We start from the raw sequence: 14880 nt of genomic DNA, 5'->3' as shown, positions 1-14880 counted from the left end.
AAAGTCAAAAATTTTATATCAGAATACAGAATAATGGGGCTTAACTATTTTCCAGCTTCTCTCAATATCTTGCCCACTGCTGTTAATTCTACAGATCCTCATATCAAACTATCTTCTTATTGTTTCAGATTTTTCTTTTTAACTATTTTGAAAGCTAGTGGTCTCTTATGTTGACTATAATTTTAACCAATGATAAATAAAACTATTCAGTTTTATAATTTTCTAATACCACCCTAAGCAGGATCTCAGTGAAAAATGGCTACTGACTCATTTATGTTATTTACCCTTCAAAGATAAACTATAAACATCTACTAGAATCTGTGTCAGGAAATATTTTGATGCACAATTTATTAAGTATTTAAAGAAAAGATACCAAACTTGGTGGGACATCAAAGAACTTTCCAGAGAAGCATTACAATAGGAAAAAATAATGCCACAGTATAGCATACAGTGTTTTAGAATGTATACTGGCTTTCATAGGATTCTGACTTATATTCAACCTGTGAGATAAATTTCTCACGTATAAGTTTTACTAGTAACTTATTTAAGTAAATTATACAGGTAAGTTACTAGTAACTTCTCACCACTCAAGGATAGTATGGATTCGACTGTAATAATTCATGTAAAGCATGTAGCATAATGTCTGTAGTCACCAATAAAATTTAGTCATTATTAAAAGTTGTCATTATTAAAATTGTCTCTACAGCATGTCTCCTTCAAAATGAGCAGTCCTGTTGGAAATAGAAAATGTTAAACATGTTTGTGTTGCTGGTTGGTATATCAAAAAACTTGAAAGCATCATGTGGTTTTATAAAAAAAAATCACATAATACTATAGTAAGATCCTTGGGAGAGATGAAATATTTATATAGAAGTTCATCACACATATGGAAAATTACAAATGCATACAAAAGTAGAGAGAATAGTATAATGTGTCCACCAGCAGCTTCAACAATCATCAACCCATGGCTAGTGTTTTCTAATGTAGCCCCTGGGCCATTCTTCTCCTCCATCACACAAGTTATATTGCACAAATTGCAGAATCATATCATTAAATAAAAATTTTAATCAGCTTTAATCTCATTAAATAAGATCAATTTAAAGGATATGAAACTGATCATAAATATGATCTAAAAAGCAAAAATGTGAAAAAGTCTCATGCTGTGGACTTTCATTTTTTTAAAACAGAAGAATAAAATAATATTATCTTTCTGCCAGATGTTTCCTATTTACCTCTCAAATATATGATTGGAGAAGTAAAAAATTACGGAACATTTTTAATATTGATATGTTTTGAATGACTATTATTTGATAATACTATCTAATCATTTATTTAAAGACTAACAAAGTATTCTAAAATAAATGTAGTTATCACAGGATCTGTTATTTGGTAAGGGGTATGTGGCAAGGTACTAATTCATTTCTCAAAAAGACAAATCAATTTCTACTGAAACTAGAGATGACCCTTTTTTTTTATACTTAGATATGTAGGTTATAGTAATATGAAAAATGGGTAAGTCAAAGAGGAAGAAATGTCTGGATGCAGAATGTAACTGAACTAAAGACTTGGTGTAGGCACAGCCCCACATAAGTACTATAGAATATTCACCATCCTGAGATGCTGGCAGAATCACAAACTGGCCCTAGAACAACATGCAAAACATTTTCTTCCTATGATATGTGTATTAGTCATCTACTGCTGTGTAACAAATCACACCCAAACTTAGAGCCTGAAAACAGAAGTCTTAAAAAAAAAAAAGATTTTATTTATTTATTCATGAGAGACACAGAGAGAGAGGCAGAGACACAGGCAGAGGGAGAAGGAGGCTCCTCACAGGGAGCACGATGTGGAACTCGATCCCAGGACCCCAGGATCACGGGATCAGCTGAAGGCAGACCCTCAACTACTGAGCCACCCAGGCGTCCCAAAACAGAAATCTTATAGTCTCTACTGGGGGAATCTGAGCTTAGACAATCTGGGTCCTCTGGCTCAGGGATTTTCACAAGGCTATAACCACAGTGTTGTCGGCAGCCATCTCCACAATCATCTGGGGCAGGCCTGCTTCTAGGCTGTTTTGACCGTTGCCAATGGGGATCAATTCCTCACTGGCTGTTGTACTAAATGCCTTACTTAGTTCGTCCCTGGCTGTTGGCCAAAGGTTGCTCCCAGTTCCTAGTGATGTGATCTTCTCAGCCATCTTGCCATTAAAGCCAGCAAGACAGTCTGCTAGTAAGACAGAAGTCATCATTTTTGTAACCTAATCAGTTAAAGTATTCTACTCACTAGACACAAGTCAGAGGTTCAGCCCTCATTCTGGGAAAGGGCGTTACACAGAGTGTGACTACCAAGAGGCAGGGGTTATTGGGGTCATCTGGGAAGTTGGTCTATTGAATTAGGTCTTTATAAACTTCAGCCCAAAGCCACATTTCCTTTTGCATTAAGATTTTTTTCTACCACATCACAAGAAAATCTTTGACCTGCAATATATTAAGCCCAGAAATTCACAAATCTATGAGGAGACTGCCTCAAAATAAGCAAAATTTTCATTCTTAGATATGTGTGAAAATTATAAAGTTACAGAAGCAGCAGAAATTCTGAAACATGACATCCATACATCAATGACTTTAGTACAAATCACATCAGTTTATATAAACAGGATATGTTGATTGGTCAGCACAGCACATTTTTTATGTTTTTAATGTGAATGTCTTTAAAGTATGTTCTTTCTGATTCCTTACTGACCCCTTCACTGCTCCTGGACCTTTGACAACCCTAAGTGGTTTCTCACGTAACTAACAAACCCATCACCAAATCCATAGTACTGGAACTCCCCATGGTGTCCACTTGGCAGAAGCTTTTTAGACATTTCATAAATCTAAGATTCTCAGTTTCTTAGTGATGGAGTCTTTTAGAATCTCTTTCATGTTCTTGAAGAAGACTAGCATAATGGAGGGACAGCATATAACCTTCATCGTTATGCTTAGTATAGGTGGTCAGCAAACCAAGGTAGCAGATATTTTAGGTTTTGTGGACCACATATGGTTTCTGTCATATATTCTTAATTTTGTTTTGTTTTTATTTAAAAATGTAAAAACTCGCTTAGTTCCAGGTTGTATGAAAATGACTGCAAATTTGATTTGCCATAGCAGTTTTAGTTTAACTCTGAAAGATTAGTTTTCTGAAAGTTTTTGATGTTCAAAAATGAATATACCATGTCTCTATTTTAGATGGCACATTTGTTACAAATAGTGATTCAAATTTATTTATTATTTTGTGTTTTAAGAAATTTAGTTAATATTTTCCTTTTTACTTACTAACATATTAATTGAGTATAATATTAAATGAATGAAAGGCTACCTGTCATGCCTGATACTTTGTGGGACATTTGATTTGAGAAAAATTTCTTCAAGAACTTTGAATGGATTACTCTGTTAATAATTTATCTCTTTCATTCTTTTCCACCCTTTTAATGAATTTGTTATTATTAAGATATTAGGCCTCTTGAATTGATCCTTTTTTTTATCACATTTTTCCACTCATTTTTGGGTTTTGGTCATGCTCTTTGGGAGATTTTCCTAATTTTTATCTTTCAATCTTTGGATTGTCCTTTTAATAGTTCTAAGAGCCCTTTTTTGTTCTTCAGCTGTCTGCATTTATACATTTTCTAAAGTTTCATTCAGTTTACTCTTTTAACTCCATTACTTTGTAGTTTTCCCACAGATAATATTGTGATTACTGTTGTGTGCTCACATTTATTTGCATTTCCCTGCTAGCCTTCTGTGGACATAGCATGTTTTACGGCAGTCTTCCTCTTTTCACTATAAGGAAGGGATGCAATGTACTGACCGATGGGGTGGCTAATAGCTAGTTTTCTTTTATGCAGTTTTCCCCACCATTCTTCTTATTTTGCCAACATGGCACCAACTTGATTCTTAGCAAAAGTCTCCATCACTCTTTTTTTGTTAGGCACAGGTAGTACTGCTACATGCTCATATGTTATAAATCATTTCATGAGTTCCTGGGGCTGGATCCCTAAAGAGTGTGTAGATGCCTATCAGGATTATCCTCCTGCAGAGTAACAGAGAGCATTTGTTATCTATCACTTCCTGATCCCCATTGGTTGAGGGTTCCTCAACAGGTTACTAATACCTGAGCTTTTGGTCTGCAAATGTATTCATGCAGAGTGGTCTTTTGTGTCCTATGCTGCAATAATGAGAAGTCCTGAAAAGGGAGCATGGGCAGCTGAGGTATTAGTCATGTTAGTATGTCATGAGACAAAATGTTCACAGAGTTTTTTGCCATAACATGGCTAAAATCAGGGATAAGGCTGAGAAAGTGTAAGACAGGTACAAATGACATCTGATATAGGGAATGAGGTAGGAAATTTCAGGCAAAAGATGTTAGAGAGACTCCTTCTGCAGATACTGTTCCCATGAGACATAAGAGAAGCTTAATAAAAGCAAAGACAGGTCCTATTTGTTGTTACCTGCCTTTACAAAGACAATAACCTATCCAAATAAGTCTCAGGTGAAAACAGCTCCTTACAACACTTAAATCTGATTCAACGGAATACATTTTAGACCAAGATATACAAGCAACCCTCTTCTCAGGATGCCTGGGTGGCTTAGTGGTTGAGCATATGCCTTTGGCTCAGGGCGTGATCCTGGGGTCCTAGGATTGAGTTCCACGTTGGGTTTCCCACAGGGAGCCTACTTCTCCTTCTGCCTATACCTCTGCTTCTCTGTCTGTGTCTCTCATAAATAAATAAATAAAATCTTTAAGACAAAAGCAAAACCCTCTTCTCATTGCCATTTTTTTTGCATTACGTCCTTATTTCAGGATCCACCCAATGCTGTTAAAATTCACAGCATAACAATAAGAAAGTGGGCCAGCATTAGGGAAGAGGGAAGGAACTAGGGATACATGCTCTCTTCACCTATAGCAGGGACATTTATCCTTGGAAATCTGTCATAGTTTCTCTTCTCTCTTTGGTCCTTATGATTTTTAGCATCCTCCCACAAGCACTGAAGGATCTGGACTTTAGCAGACAACTCAGAAGAGGATTATAACTTCTCAATAATTATTAGATTCAGTGTGTGCCAAAATTATGTGTCACTCTGTGTGTGTGTGTGTGTGTGTATACACTATATGTATACACTAGGGGAAATTAGTCTCACAAAGACGATGGATAAACTTTTGCTGAATAACTGCAAAACTGACACAAAATTACATGTCACTGTGTGTGTGTGTGTCCAGTAGGGGAAATTAGTCTCACAAAAACTATGGACAAACTTTTGCTGAATAGCTACATTTATAGAAAATAATAGAGGGCAGGCATGTAATGGAATACTGGAGGACAAAAGTAAAAAGAATATTTACCTCTAACTCCCACTGTTTATGGAAATCTTTTACAATACAATTTCTACAGGATAGTCTCCTTATAAAGCTTCCTTTTAAAAAAAGGAAAAAGAAAAAAATTTAAAAATTAAAAAAGGAAAAAGATACAATGTGAGTGAAAGCAACAAAGAAAGAAAATTTTAAGAATGTGGAAAATACCATCCATCCCATGTTGCTGCAGCAGCAGCAAGTTTGAAGGAGGGTGTTCTGACATTCATAGCTAAAGGGGTAGGTAAGGATTAGAGCATGAAATACCACAGTAAGTTGCCCAGGCATTATTCTCTGGGCATTCACTGAAGAGTCTTAAGCATGAAAATGATGTAATCAGTCTTCATCTAAGAAGAGTGATTGGAAATTTTGAGGAAAATGAAAATGAAGGGACAAAATGAGTAGCAAAGAGGGTATGTAGGCATCTTCTGCATCTCCTTGAGGGTTATGATGGCAGCCTGATCCCTGGCAGTGAAACTATAGTTGGAGAAGAGAGTTATGGTAGCAGAATATTTGGGATATAATCCACGACTAAGTTAAGAGTGTGGTATAAATAGTGAGGAAATAAGGAGCTAAAAGGTACAGCAGACTTTAAGCTTGAATTTGGGTGGCTGCTTGTATAGCCAGTGCATATTAGGTTATGTAAAAATGCTTGAGGAAAGAATGCAGTAGGAAGAGATTGCTTATAGAAATACTAGATTTAGATTCTCTCAAAAATTAATAACTGGTCCAGCCAGCTAGTGAAAATCTCAAGAAGGGGAGGAAGTTGAGTTGGAAATATAGAATTGGAAGTCAAAAGCATACTGATGATAGTTAAAAATGGCATAGGATGAGTTAACTTTACATACTTTTTTTGTCCATGGTTATGGGCAGAGGGCTGAGAAAATAATCCAAAATTAAAGAATATGTGATAGAAAGAGATTCACCCATAGAATTGGAGATAGAAGTAAGAAAGTAGTGTGTCTTGGAGAATAATGGCATAACACATTTCAAAAAAGGATAGCATTAACAGTGTTACATAAAGTACAGGGATCCAGTAAGATAGAAACTAAAAATGACTATTTGGTGACAATACTATTATGGACTCCCAACAAGAGCAACTTCAATGGAGTGCTGAGAGTGGAAGCCAGAATTCAGCAGATCTGAATGGCAAATACATTGCACATCTCATCCTTCAATCTAGGACCTGTGGATCATTAATTATGGTGCTTTTTGTGGGGAGGAAGGGTGGTAAAAGAGCAAGTAGGACAGAAGTGATCAAACATTTAAGAGAGACAGTGGATGATAGAAGGAAGTGCATGAGGTCAAGGGCTGGGTGGCTGCCCATCACCTAAGTAGGGAGAACTTAGACCAAAGGAAAGAAGGTAAAACTGGATAGGTGATAAATAAATTTGCAGATAGGATGGAAAATTCAGAATGAGAAAAAAAATTAAAAATACTCAAACCAACCATTGAAAGCTTTGAATATACTCTGAGTAGAATTTAACATTGAGAAGATATGTGAGGACAAGTTATATTGTGAATTTAATGGCAGAAAAGTCACGGTTTATATTAAGAAGAATCGTTGAATGGAATGAAAGGGGAAACTTACGTTAGCTAATAAAAGTGCAGATAGAAGGCCAGTGACTTGTGAAGTCAGAGCCCAGAAGTCAGGTTTTATCAGTTTGCAGAGTTGTTCAATTAAGGGCTAAGTCCCCTAGATAAAGTAGGAAAAAAAGTAGATTATTCCTTGTCTTTTAGCCAAGGGTCAGATAGTATGCAGAGTGGATAGCAGGAGAATAGAGTATAGGTAAACCCAAGGGGCTTGTAAAAAGGTAGAGAAGATCAATCATGAGGTTCAGGGCAGGTAGGAAAGCTACTAGTGAGGGGACACTTGGGTGAGACAAGATGAAGAACTGAGGAGAGGGACGTTTCTAGGGTAAAGATAAGGAGATCCTCCAAGAAGGTCAGGAGGTGTTGGTAAGAATGTAGGATATTGAAATCTATGATTTCTAAGGCCTGAACACATTCTTCAGACCAAGATGGGACAGACTGGTTTTGGGGCTTCGGGATAGAAGATGAAGACCCAAAGAATTATTTCTATCCCATGTAACAATCTTCATCAATACCCTAGATCAATACTGGAGGATAGGGGATCCCTGGGTGGCTCAGCGGTTTGGTGCCTGCCTTTGGTCCGGGGCACGATCCTGGAGTCCCGGGATCGAGTCCCCCGTCGGGCTCCCAGCATGGAGCCTGCTTCTCCCTCCTCCTGTGTCTCTGCCTCTCTCTCTCTATGTCTATCATAAATAAATAAATCTTTGAAAAAAAAATACTGGAGGATAAAGTAGCACAGTGGTTATCTATTTACAACTTTTCTGATTCCTGCCTCTTTTATCATTCAAGAGAAATCTGGTTAAAAACAACCATTAATGGGAGCCTGGGAAGAGCTGACTATGCAGGAGAATGGGAAAGTTAATCTATTAGACATTCCCTCAATCACCACTCAGACATAATGTGATTATGAGTGGTCTCTAGTGGGAACATTTGCAAGGTGGGAATATTGTACCACAGGAAATATCGTATTATGTACTTGTTTCAGTATATTTTAACAAAATGCTATGTGATGGAATAATCTGATACTAGGTGTAATGTTTAAAGATACGTCAAAGAGAGGATGACTTAGCCTAGAGGTTTTGAAACACTACGGAAAAAATGGAAATCTTGGGTTGTTCTCATTAACTATTGTGGATAACCACTATATTTCTCAATCTGCAAAGTATGCAAATTGTAGAATATTCACAAAAATGTTTTTGGAAAATGGTAACAAAGATGTAGATAATCTAAATGATTTTTCTTCCAGAGGAGATTATTAGCATTTAACTTGGTTTTCCATTGTACCCTTAAATATTATCCCCTACAACTCACACAGGAAGTAGAGTATACTATACTGCATTTTTCTTTTGGTTACAGGTCTGTCATCTTTCAAAGCTTTGTGAACTTTTTTCAATCTAAAAAGCATATGACCCTAGAGTAGAAATTGCTTTAAACATTCTTTTATTATTAGATCACTTTATAACATTATTCAGATTTTCTAGCCTCTTCCTTCTGGGTTGGTACTCTGACTTAGGGGGAAAATAAGGCTAAAGCTTAATGGAATAAGGTATATTGCCAATCTAAGCAACTTTTTAATATATCTTAGACTGAGCTGGTGAAGTTCAGTAATTAGCATCATAAACACATCATTTTCTTTGCTTTGCTGGTTTAGAGTGTTTATGTACTCTATGGGTATAAATTTTTTAAAAAGTCCACCCTTGTAGTTAAATTTTCTATTCCATCAGCAAAGTTTAGTTGAATGGGGCCTAAAATATGCCTTCTGATAGAATGAGGTATCCTCCAAATTACTGACACCAAACTCTGCCGCTCAATCAAGGGTGTATACATTTAGGAAAAAGACACTGTTTGACCAGTCAAATGTAAATGTTTAATAATTTAGAAACACAAGAACACAGCTTGTTTTGATTTATTTTGCAACTTTCCAGCTCCAACCCAGCCTCAGGCAACCATGTAATCGAAGTTCCAGCCAAGTGCGACATTTCTTTTTTTTTTTTCTTTTAAGAATAAGGGGAAAATAAATATTAAAATTTAAAAAGGGCAAATTGAAATTCCTTACCGTCTCAGGGTCACAGAAAAAGAATAGAGATGCAAAGTAGGCCATCATGAACCTAAACCAGTGGGTGGTACAAGAACTGATTGGAAAGCTAGTGACAGACTTTCAGAAGCCTTCTGTGTGTATGTGAATTAACTCCCCACACAATAAATTCCTTTATTTCAGTTTTTCTAACTCCAACATATTGCTCAATTTTTCCCCAGTCACCAAAGGAGATCTTTGTTTACATGTTCTGTCCTCTACTTCAAATTCACTGGAACTAAATCTGAATGCATCTCTTCCAACCCAACTCTCACTCCTAAAGATAACTCGATAACACAGTTTGCCTTCCAAAGAAGGGTAGATATTCAGTGAAAAAGGCTATACAATGTGTATTTCCCTGCTTTCCAACTCAGTGGGGCTTTTTTCTTTGCAGAAGCCTATGGAAGATTAATTCAGTGAGACTGAGGGTAGGGCATAGTGAGCACAGAGGCAGACATGTGATTTCTGAAGGAAAATCTCTTTAGACTAATTCACAAGGGAGAGAGAGTTCTAATGTTTCTCTTGTGGTTGTGTTGTGCTTTACTGCACTTTGTAATAAACGCTCTGGTCAAAAGACCCAAGTTCTGATGAAGTGGCACAAAACTGCATGTCATCCCACAGCCTCAGAAAGGAGGTCTCTCTGTTTTTATTTTAAGCATACCATAACATGGGATCCCACCAGTCTTTGAGAACTGAAATATAACAGCACACAACTGTTGTTTGGATTGCCTGTAAACCACAAAAGAATAGCCGCAATGCCAGCAACTTTCCTTCTCAGCTCCAGCCAAATGTTCTAAAAGCTGTATCCTGGAATTCTAATGTGGAATATCATTGATTTCTGGGGGGGGGGGGGGTAGTGGTTTTAGAAGACAATGACTGATTAGTTCTAATGCAATGTATGGTAATAGAAAGTGCCTTAGATAGGAACTTTTTTTCCACCCCAGTAACTAACCCTGCAATTGAGGTCAAATCATTTGGAGCCCTTCATTTAACAGATGAGAAAATTAATGTTGATAACAATGAGTTTCCTTATCTGTAACTGAAAAAAATCAAACTTTGAATATCATGGTCTATAAGAACTTTCTAGAATGCTAAACTCTCCCTTTTTGCTTTGGGAGGGGTTGTATCATTGATGTAAAAAGTATTAGTTACTTAATACCCTCCATTTTAAAGATATATGACTTCTCAAGAAATTATTTTTCTTAATTCCTAGGGAAATTAATCAATGTACTAATTTTTTAAAATGATTTCCTTGGCTAATTACTTCTAGAACTGATTGACTAGAGGGGATATGCAGTTCTACTTCCTGGGAGATCAGAGATTAGGATACAGGTACTTCTCAATTACAATGGGATAGAGTAATCGAATTCCTACTTAAAGGATAATGAAGCAGGACTCAGAAATTAGACAGTAATTAGTTATTATTGCCACCAATATTCACTAGACCTCCCTCTCCTTTCCCCAGAGGACCAGAGCAAGGATGGTGGCTTTAGGGAAATTTGAGCCAAACCTTGGAGATAGGCTGCTTCTAGGTTGGTAGAAGGGAGTTGGGAAGCAGTAGAAGATGATGCATAGTTTATTTCAACTTTGACTTTGGGTTATTTATGAATTTCTCTTTGTTCAGATTAGTTGACGGTTGAATATATGTCTGTATTACTCTATGTCCAGAACAAAATGGAAATTTACCAAGGTTGTTTCTGATCTAATCGTTTGATGATCCTCAAATCCATGCTCAGCATTTTCTTCATATTTACTCTTTATCTCATATCTGTACTTAAAGATACAGAAATATTTTCATGAGTAAGAACACTGGCATATAGTGGAATTATAAGAGAAAAATATTTTGCAGAAATGGAAACTTCATTTAAATATCATTTGTTGTTCCACAGCATACTCCCCTAGCTCTTAGTTGGCAAATAATAATCACATCAATTATTTTTTACCAAGAAGGGATTTGGGGATCATCCACTTGGCATTGAACTACTGAGGATGCTTCAAATAGTCCACATCAAATCTCTGAAGCCAAGGTGATTGAATCCAGCAGAGTAATTCTATTGAACAATAGAGAGATTAATAGGCATAAAGTTCACTGAATCCAGATGAACCATACTTTTGTAACAAGGTCGAGTGTTGCCATAAAGGAATGTTGTTCTACTTTTGATGAAAAAGGGGATGGTCATTGAGACAAAGATAGAGAGGAAGTTCTTTCACATTAGGGGTTAGTAAAGAAGGTAGGAGGGTAGAGTGGTAATTGTAAGCAATTACATGGCTGTGACTAAAAATCCCTCCAAATTCAACCACCCCAGAAATTTAGTGTGGATCTTGTAAAAATGTCTTTATATGTATACTCAATTAGTCTCATAAATAAGACTGAAGTCATGGGGGTACTCAGGCCTACAATGGCGCAGAATTATCATAGTGGAAAAGGATACTAAGGAGAGTTTTCTTCTCCCTGTGGATAAATGATGGATGGCAATAGTGGTTGTAGGTCACCAAACACCGAAGCTTTTTTTTTTTTTTTTTTTTTTTTTTTTTTTTTTTTTTTTTTTGCAGTGGTTTCCTGCCACTGCACCTGTCCGGGACTCAGCAACAACATGAAGCAGCAGGAACCCTACCTGGGTGGCTGTGTTCCCTGTGTTTCAATAGCGACACCGTGTGGCAGCAACTGTAAAAAAAAAGAATGGCCTCTGCCACTGAGGGAGCAGATTTTCTGGTTCTTTCAGCCTGGGTAAGCATCACTGGGTGTTTTGGAGTTCTCACAGGAAGGAGAATCCTTGAGAGAGAAGGAAAAGAAGGATTGCATCCAGATGGACCATGGCGCTACCTGAAAGGGAGCCTTTTCTTTTCTTCAAAATGGAGAAGACAGAGGGGCACTCCTAACTGTCTGCCTTCTGGAATGATGTCACTCAACAGAGAAAATCAGGATAACCAGTTTTAGGGCTCACAAAGATCCAGTGTGAATGGCAAAGCAAACCAAACTACATGCCTACCTAATTACCACATAATTTCTCTGCAGCAGGGGCCTTAGAGTAGAAACTAAAAGCTTGGCCTTTGCTTCAGACTTACCTGGGCTTAAACCGACTTCTGCCACTTACTGTGTTTGACTTTGGAGAAGTTATGTAAACTCTGGGACACACCTTTCTTATCTGTATAATATGAAGGAAACAACACACCTCATAGAATGATTTTAAGAATTTAATGCATGAATCTATATCAAATGCTTAGCTCAGTACTGGATTCAGTCAACTGACATTTGCTGTATGCTGTTGGTTTTTTACCTTTTTATGATGTCTTGCTGCTTACCTTGCTCTAAGCCTCCTTTACTTTCATTAATTCAGTATTATTTCCATAAGGTAGTAACCAGATCTTAATTTCTGCCTTATTTCTTCTCTTTTGACTTTACATCTATATTTCTGAAATACACTTCAGTATTAAGTTATATTTTTCTTGGGTTTGGTTTGGTTTTGTTGAATAAATAGCTATTGCTTGAGACTTTCCGGTACAACTATAATGTACAGATCACACAGCTAAACAACTATAGAGGCCAGATGGGATTATAAGTGATTAAAGCAGACAAGATGAAAAAAATAAGCAGGGCCTCATGTGAGAACACATGCTCTCTTTATAGAAAGGATTTGGTAGAGTCAGTCTCTACCGGCCGTTGGCAGGTAGAGAGGCAAGAAATACAGTTTTATAACATGGAACTCTCGAATCTTAAACATAGACCAGTACTACAAATTTTTGAAAACATCTTGGGCCAATCAAAACACGTTTGTGGGTGAGAGTCAGGCCTTGTCAGTTTGCAACTTCTAAGCCATCTTCCTGGGTAAATACAACTTTGGATGAAGGCCACCTAGTGGTAAAAATGATAATTAAGAGACAGTAAGTAACTTTTACACAGGGTTTATAGTTTATTATTATAATGCTAAGTATACATGGTATTGGTGTCCTCTGATCTTTTCCTAAATAATTACCCATGGATGCTTGTGGAGTCAGTTAGTTTTAGGAATCTCTTTTATCACAAGCTGTGATATCGTAAAGGTGGCTGGCTAAACACTGCCCCAGAATTGTAAGCCAGTAAGATCACTTACATTCCATCATATGCGTCTTGGGGATTCTAGTCTTATAAACTCTGCTGTCTGAAATCACTCTCTAAGCCTATGTCCTAATTTTTACTTTGTCTAGAACTGGTATGAGGTGGGAATGAGGGAAAAGGGAAGAAATGATGAGTTAATGATGAGGAAGAGGGTAAAAATTCAGGCTATCTACCATTTTTGCTAGTCCCTTTTCCTCTATTTTTACTGAATACCTATTCCAAATTCTGAGATTAATTTTTCTTATAAAACCATGATATCTTAATTTATTTCTTTGTATCTTAAAATATTCCTTAGTATATATGTTAGGCCCATAATGATGACTTTTCAATAGACCAAAGGTCACAAACTATGGCCCATTGGCCAAATATGACCTATCACATGTTTTTGTAAAAAATAAAAGTCTTACTGGAACACATGTATGCTCATTTGTTTATGTAATGTCTGTGGCTGCTTTCTTACTACACCTGCAGAGTTCAGTAGTTGTGACATATAGCCAAAAATATTTATCTGGCCCTTTACAGAAAAATTTTGCTGACTTCTGCAGTAGAATGTCTTTTGATTACTGAATGCATGGTATATATTTTATTACTTATAATCTTTCTGCATATTCATATTTTAAATGTGTCTCTTTTAAATAGAATATTGCTTCATTTTATTGAATCCAACCTTAGTTTTTATTTTGCATTAAATATTTTGCATTATTTAACTGCCAAATTCAGTTTAACTGACATATTCGTCATTTATTTTTGCCATCTTATTTTGTGATTTCTGTTTATCTGCTTTTACTCTGTGCTCCATTTTCCCCTCCTTTCAAGCTTTAGTAGATTGTTTTATTTAAAAACCCAATAACACTTTTAAAGCTTTTGTTCTATTTCTCCTTGTAAATAAACAGTCTTACATTTTATTTTATTTTTTTAAAGATTTTATTTGTTTATTCATGATAGTCACAGAGAGAGAGAGAGAGAGAAGCAGAGCGAGAAGCAGGCTCCACGCACCGGGAGCCCGACGTGGGATTCGATTCCGGGTCTCCAGGATCGCGCCCTGGGCCAAAGGCAGGCGCCAAACCGCTGCGCCACCCAGGGATCCCAGCAGTCGTACATTTTAAACACACACATGCGACTCTGGAAAGTTGAATGTTAATCAGTATTTTTATCCCTCTCTCAAAATACTTTAAATAAGTTGTAAATAATAATTATAATACTTTATGTATAAATTCTTATTCATATTTACCCCAATATTTGTCAGCTCCTTTATTTACCACTGATTCTTGCTTTGAAGTTCTTTTTTTAGGTTACATTTCCTTCTTCTGGAAACATATTTCTTAACTGATGTTTCAGGGAAGGTCTATCATATAAGAAATTGGAGTTCCAGAAGGGAAAAAGACAAATGATAGGAAAAAATTAGTATTTCAAAAGATAATCTTTCCAAAATTGTATAAATCTGACCAGAGATAAATAATATAATCAAGAAGTGTATAAAGTAAAAAAAAAAAAAAAAAAAAAGAAGTGTATAAAGTCCAAGCAAGGTAAATACAATGAAAGCCACACTTTGACACGTCAGAATCAAACTGCTGAAAATGAAAGAAAAAAATCATTATAAGTATGCAAAGAGAAAGGGGATCCCTGGGTGGCTCAGCGGTTTGGTGCCTGCCTTTGGCCCAGGGCATGATCCTGCAGTCCCAGGATTGAGTCCTGCATCAGGCTCACAGCATGGAACCTGTTTCTCCCTCTG

General features: G+C 36.6%; 1 long non-coding RNA gene across 1 annotated transcript in view; it reads left to right on the top strand.

Annotated features, from left to right (window-relative positions):
• LOC140613122 (uncharacterized) overlaps positions 1-14654 on the top strand; it is a 62495-nt gene extending 47841 nt beyond the window's left edge. Inside the window, exon 3 of the long non-coding RNA XR_012014255.1 lies at positions 11606-14654. This is a non-coding gene — a long non-coding RNA (uncharacterized lncRNA). The remainder of the gene's footprint in view (positions 1-11605) is intronic.
• The last annotated feature ends 226 nt before the right edge of the window (positions 14655-14880 follow it).

Source organism: Canis lupus, chromosome 21 (genome assembly GCF_048164855.1).
Source record: "Canis lupus baileyi chromosome 21, mCanLup2.hap1, whole genome shotgun sequence".
Classification (NCBI taxonomy): domain Eukaryota; kingdom Metazoa; phylum Chordata; class Mammalia; order Carnivora; family Canidae; genus Canis; species Canis lupus.
Note: the sequence above shows the minus strand (reverse complement) of the source record. Positions and strands in the feature narration are given on the sequence as shown.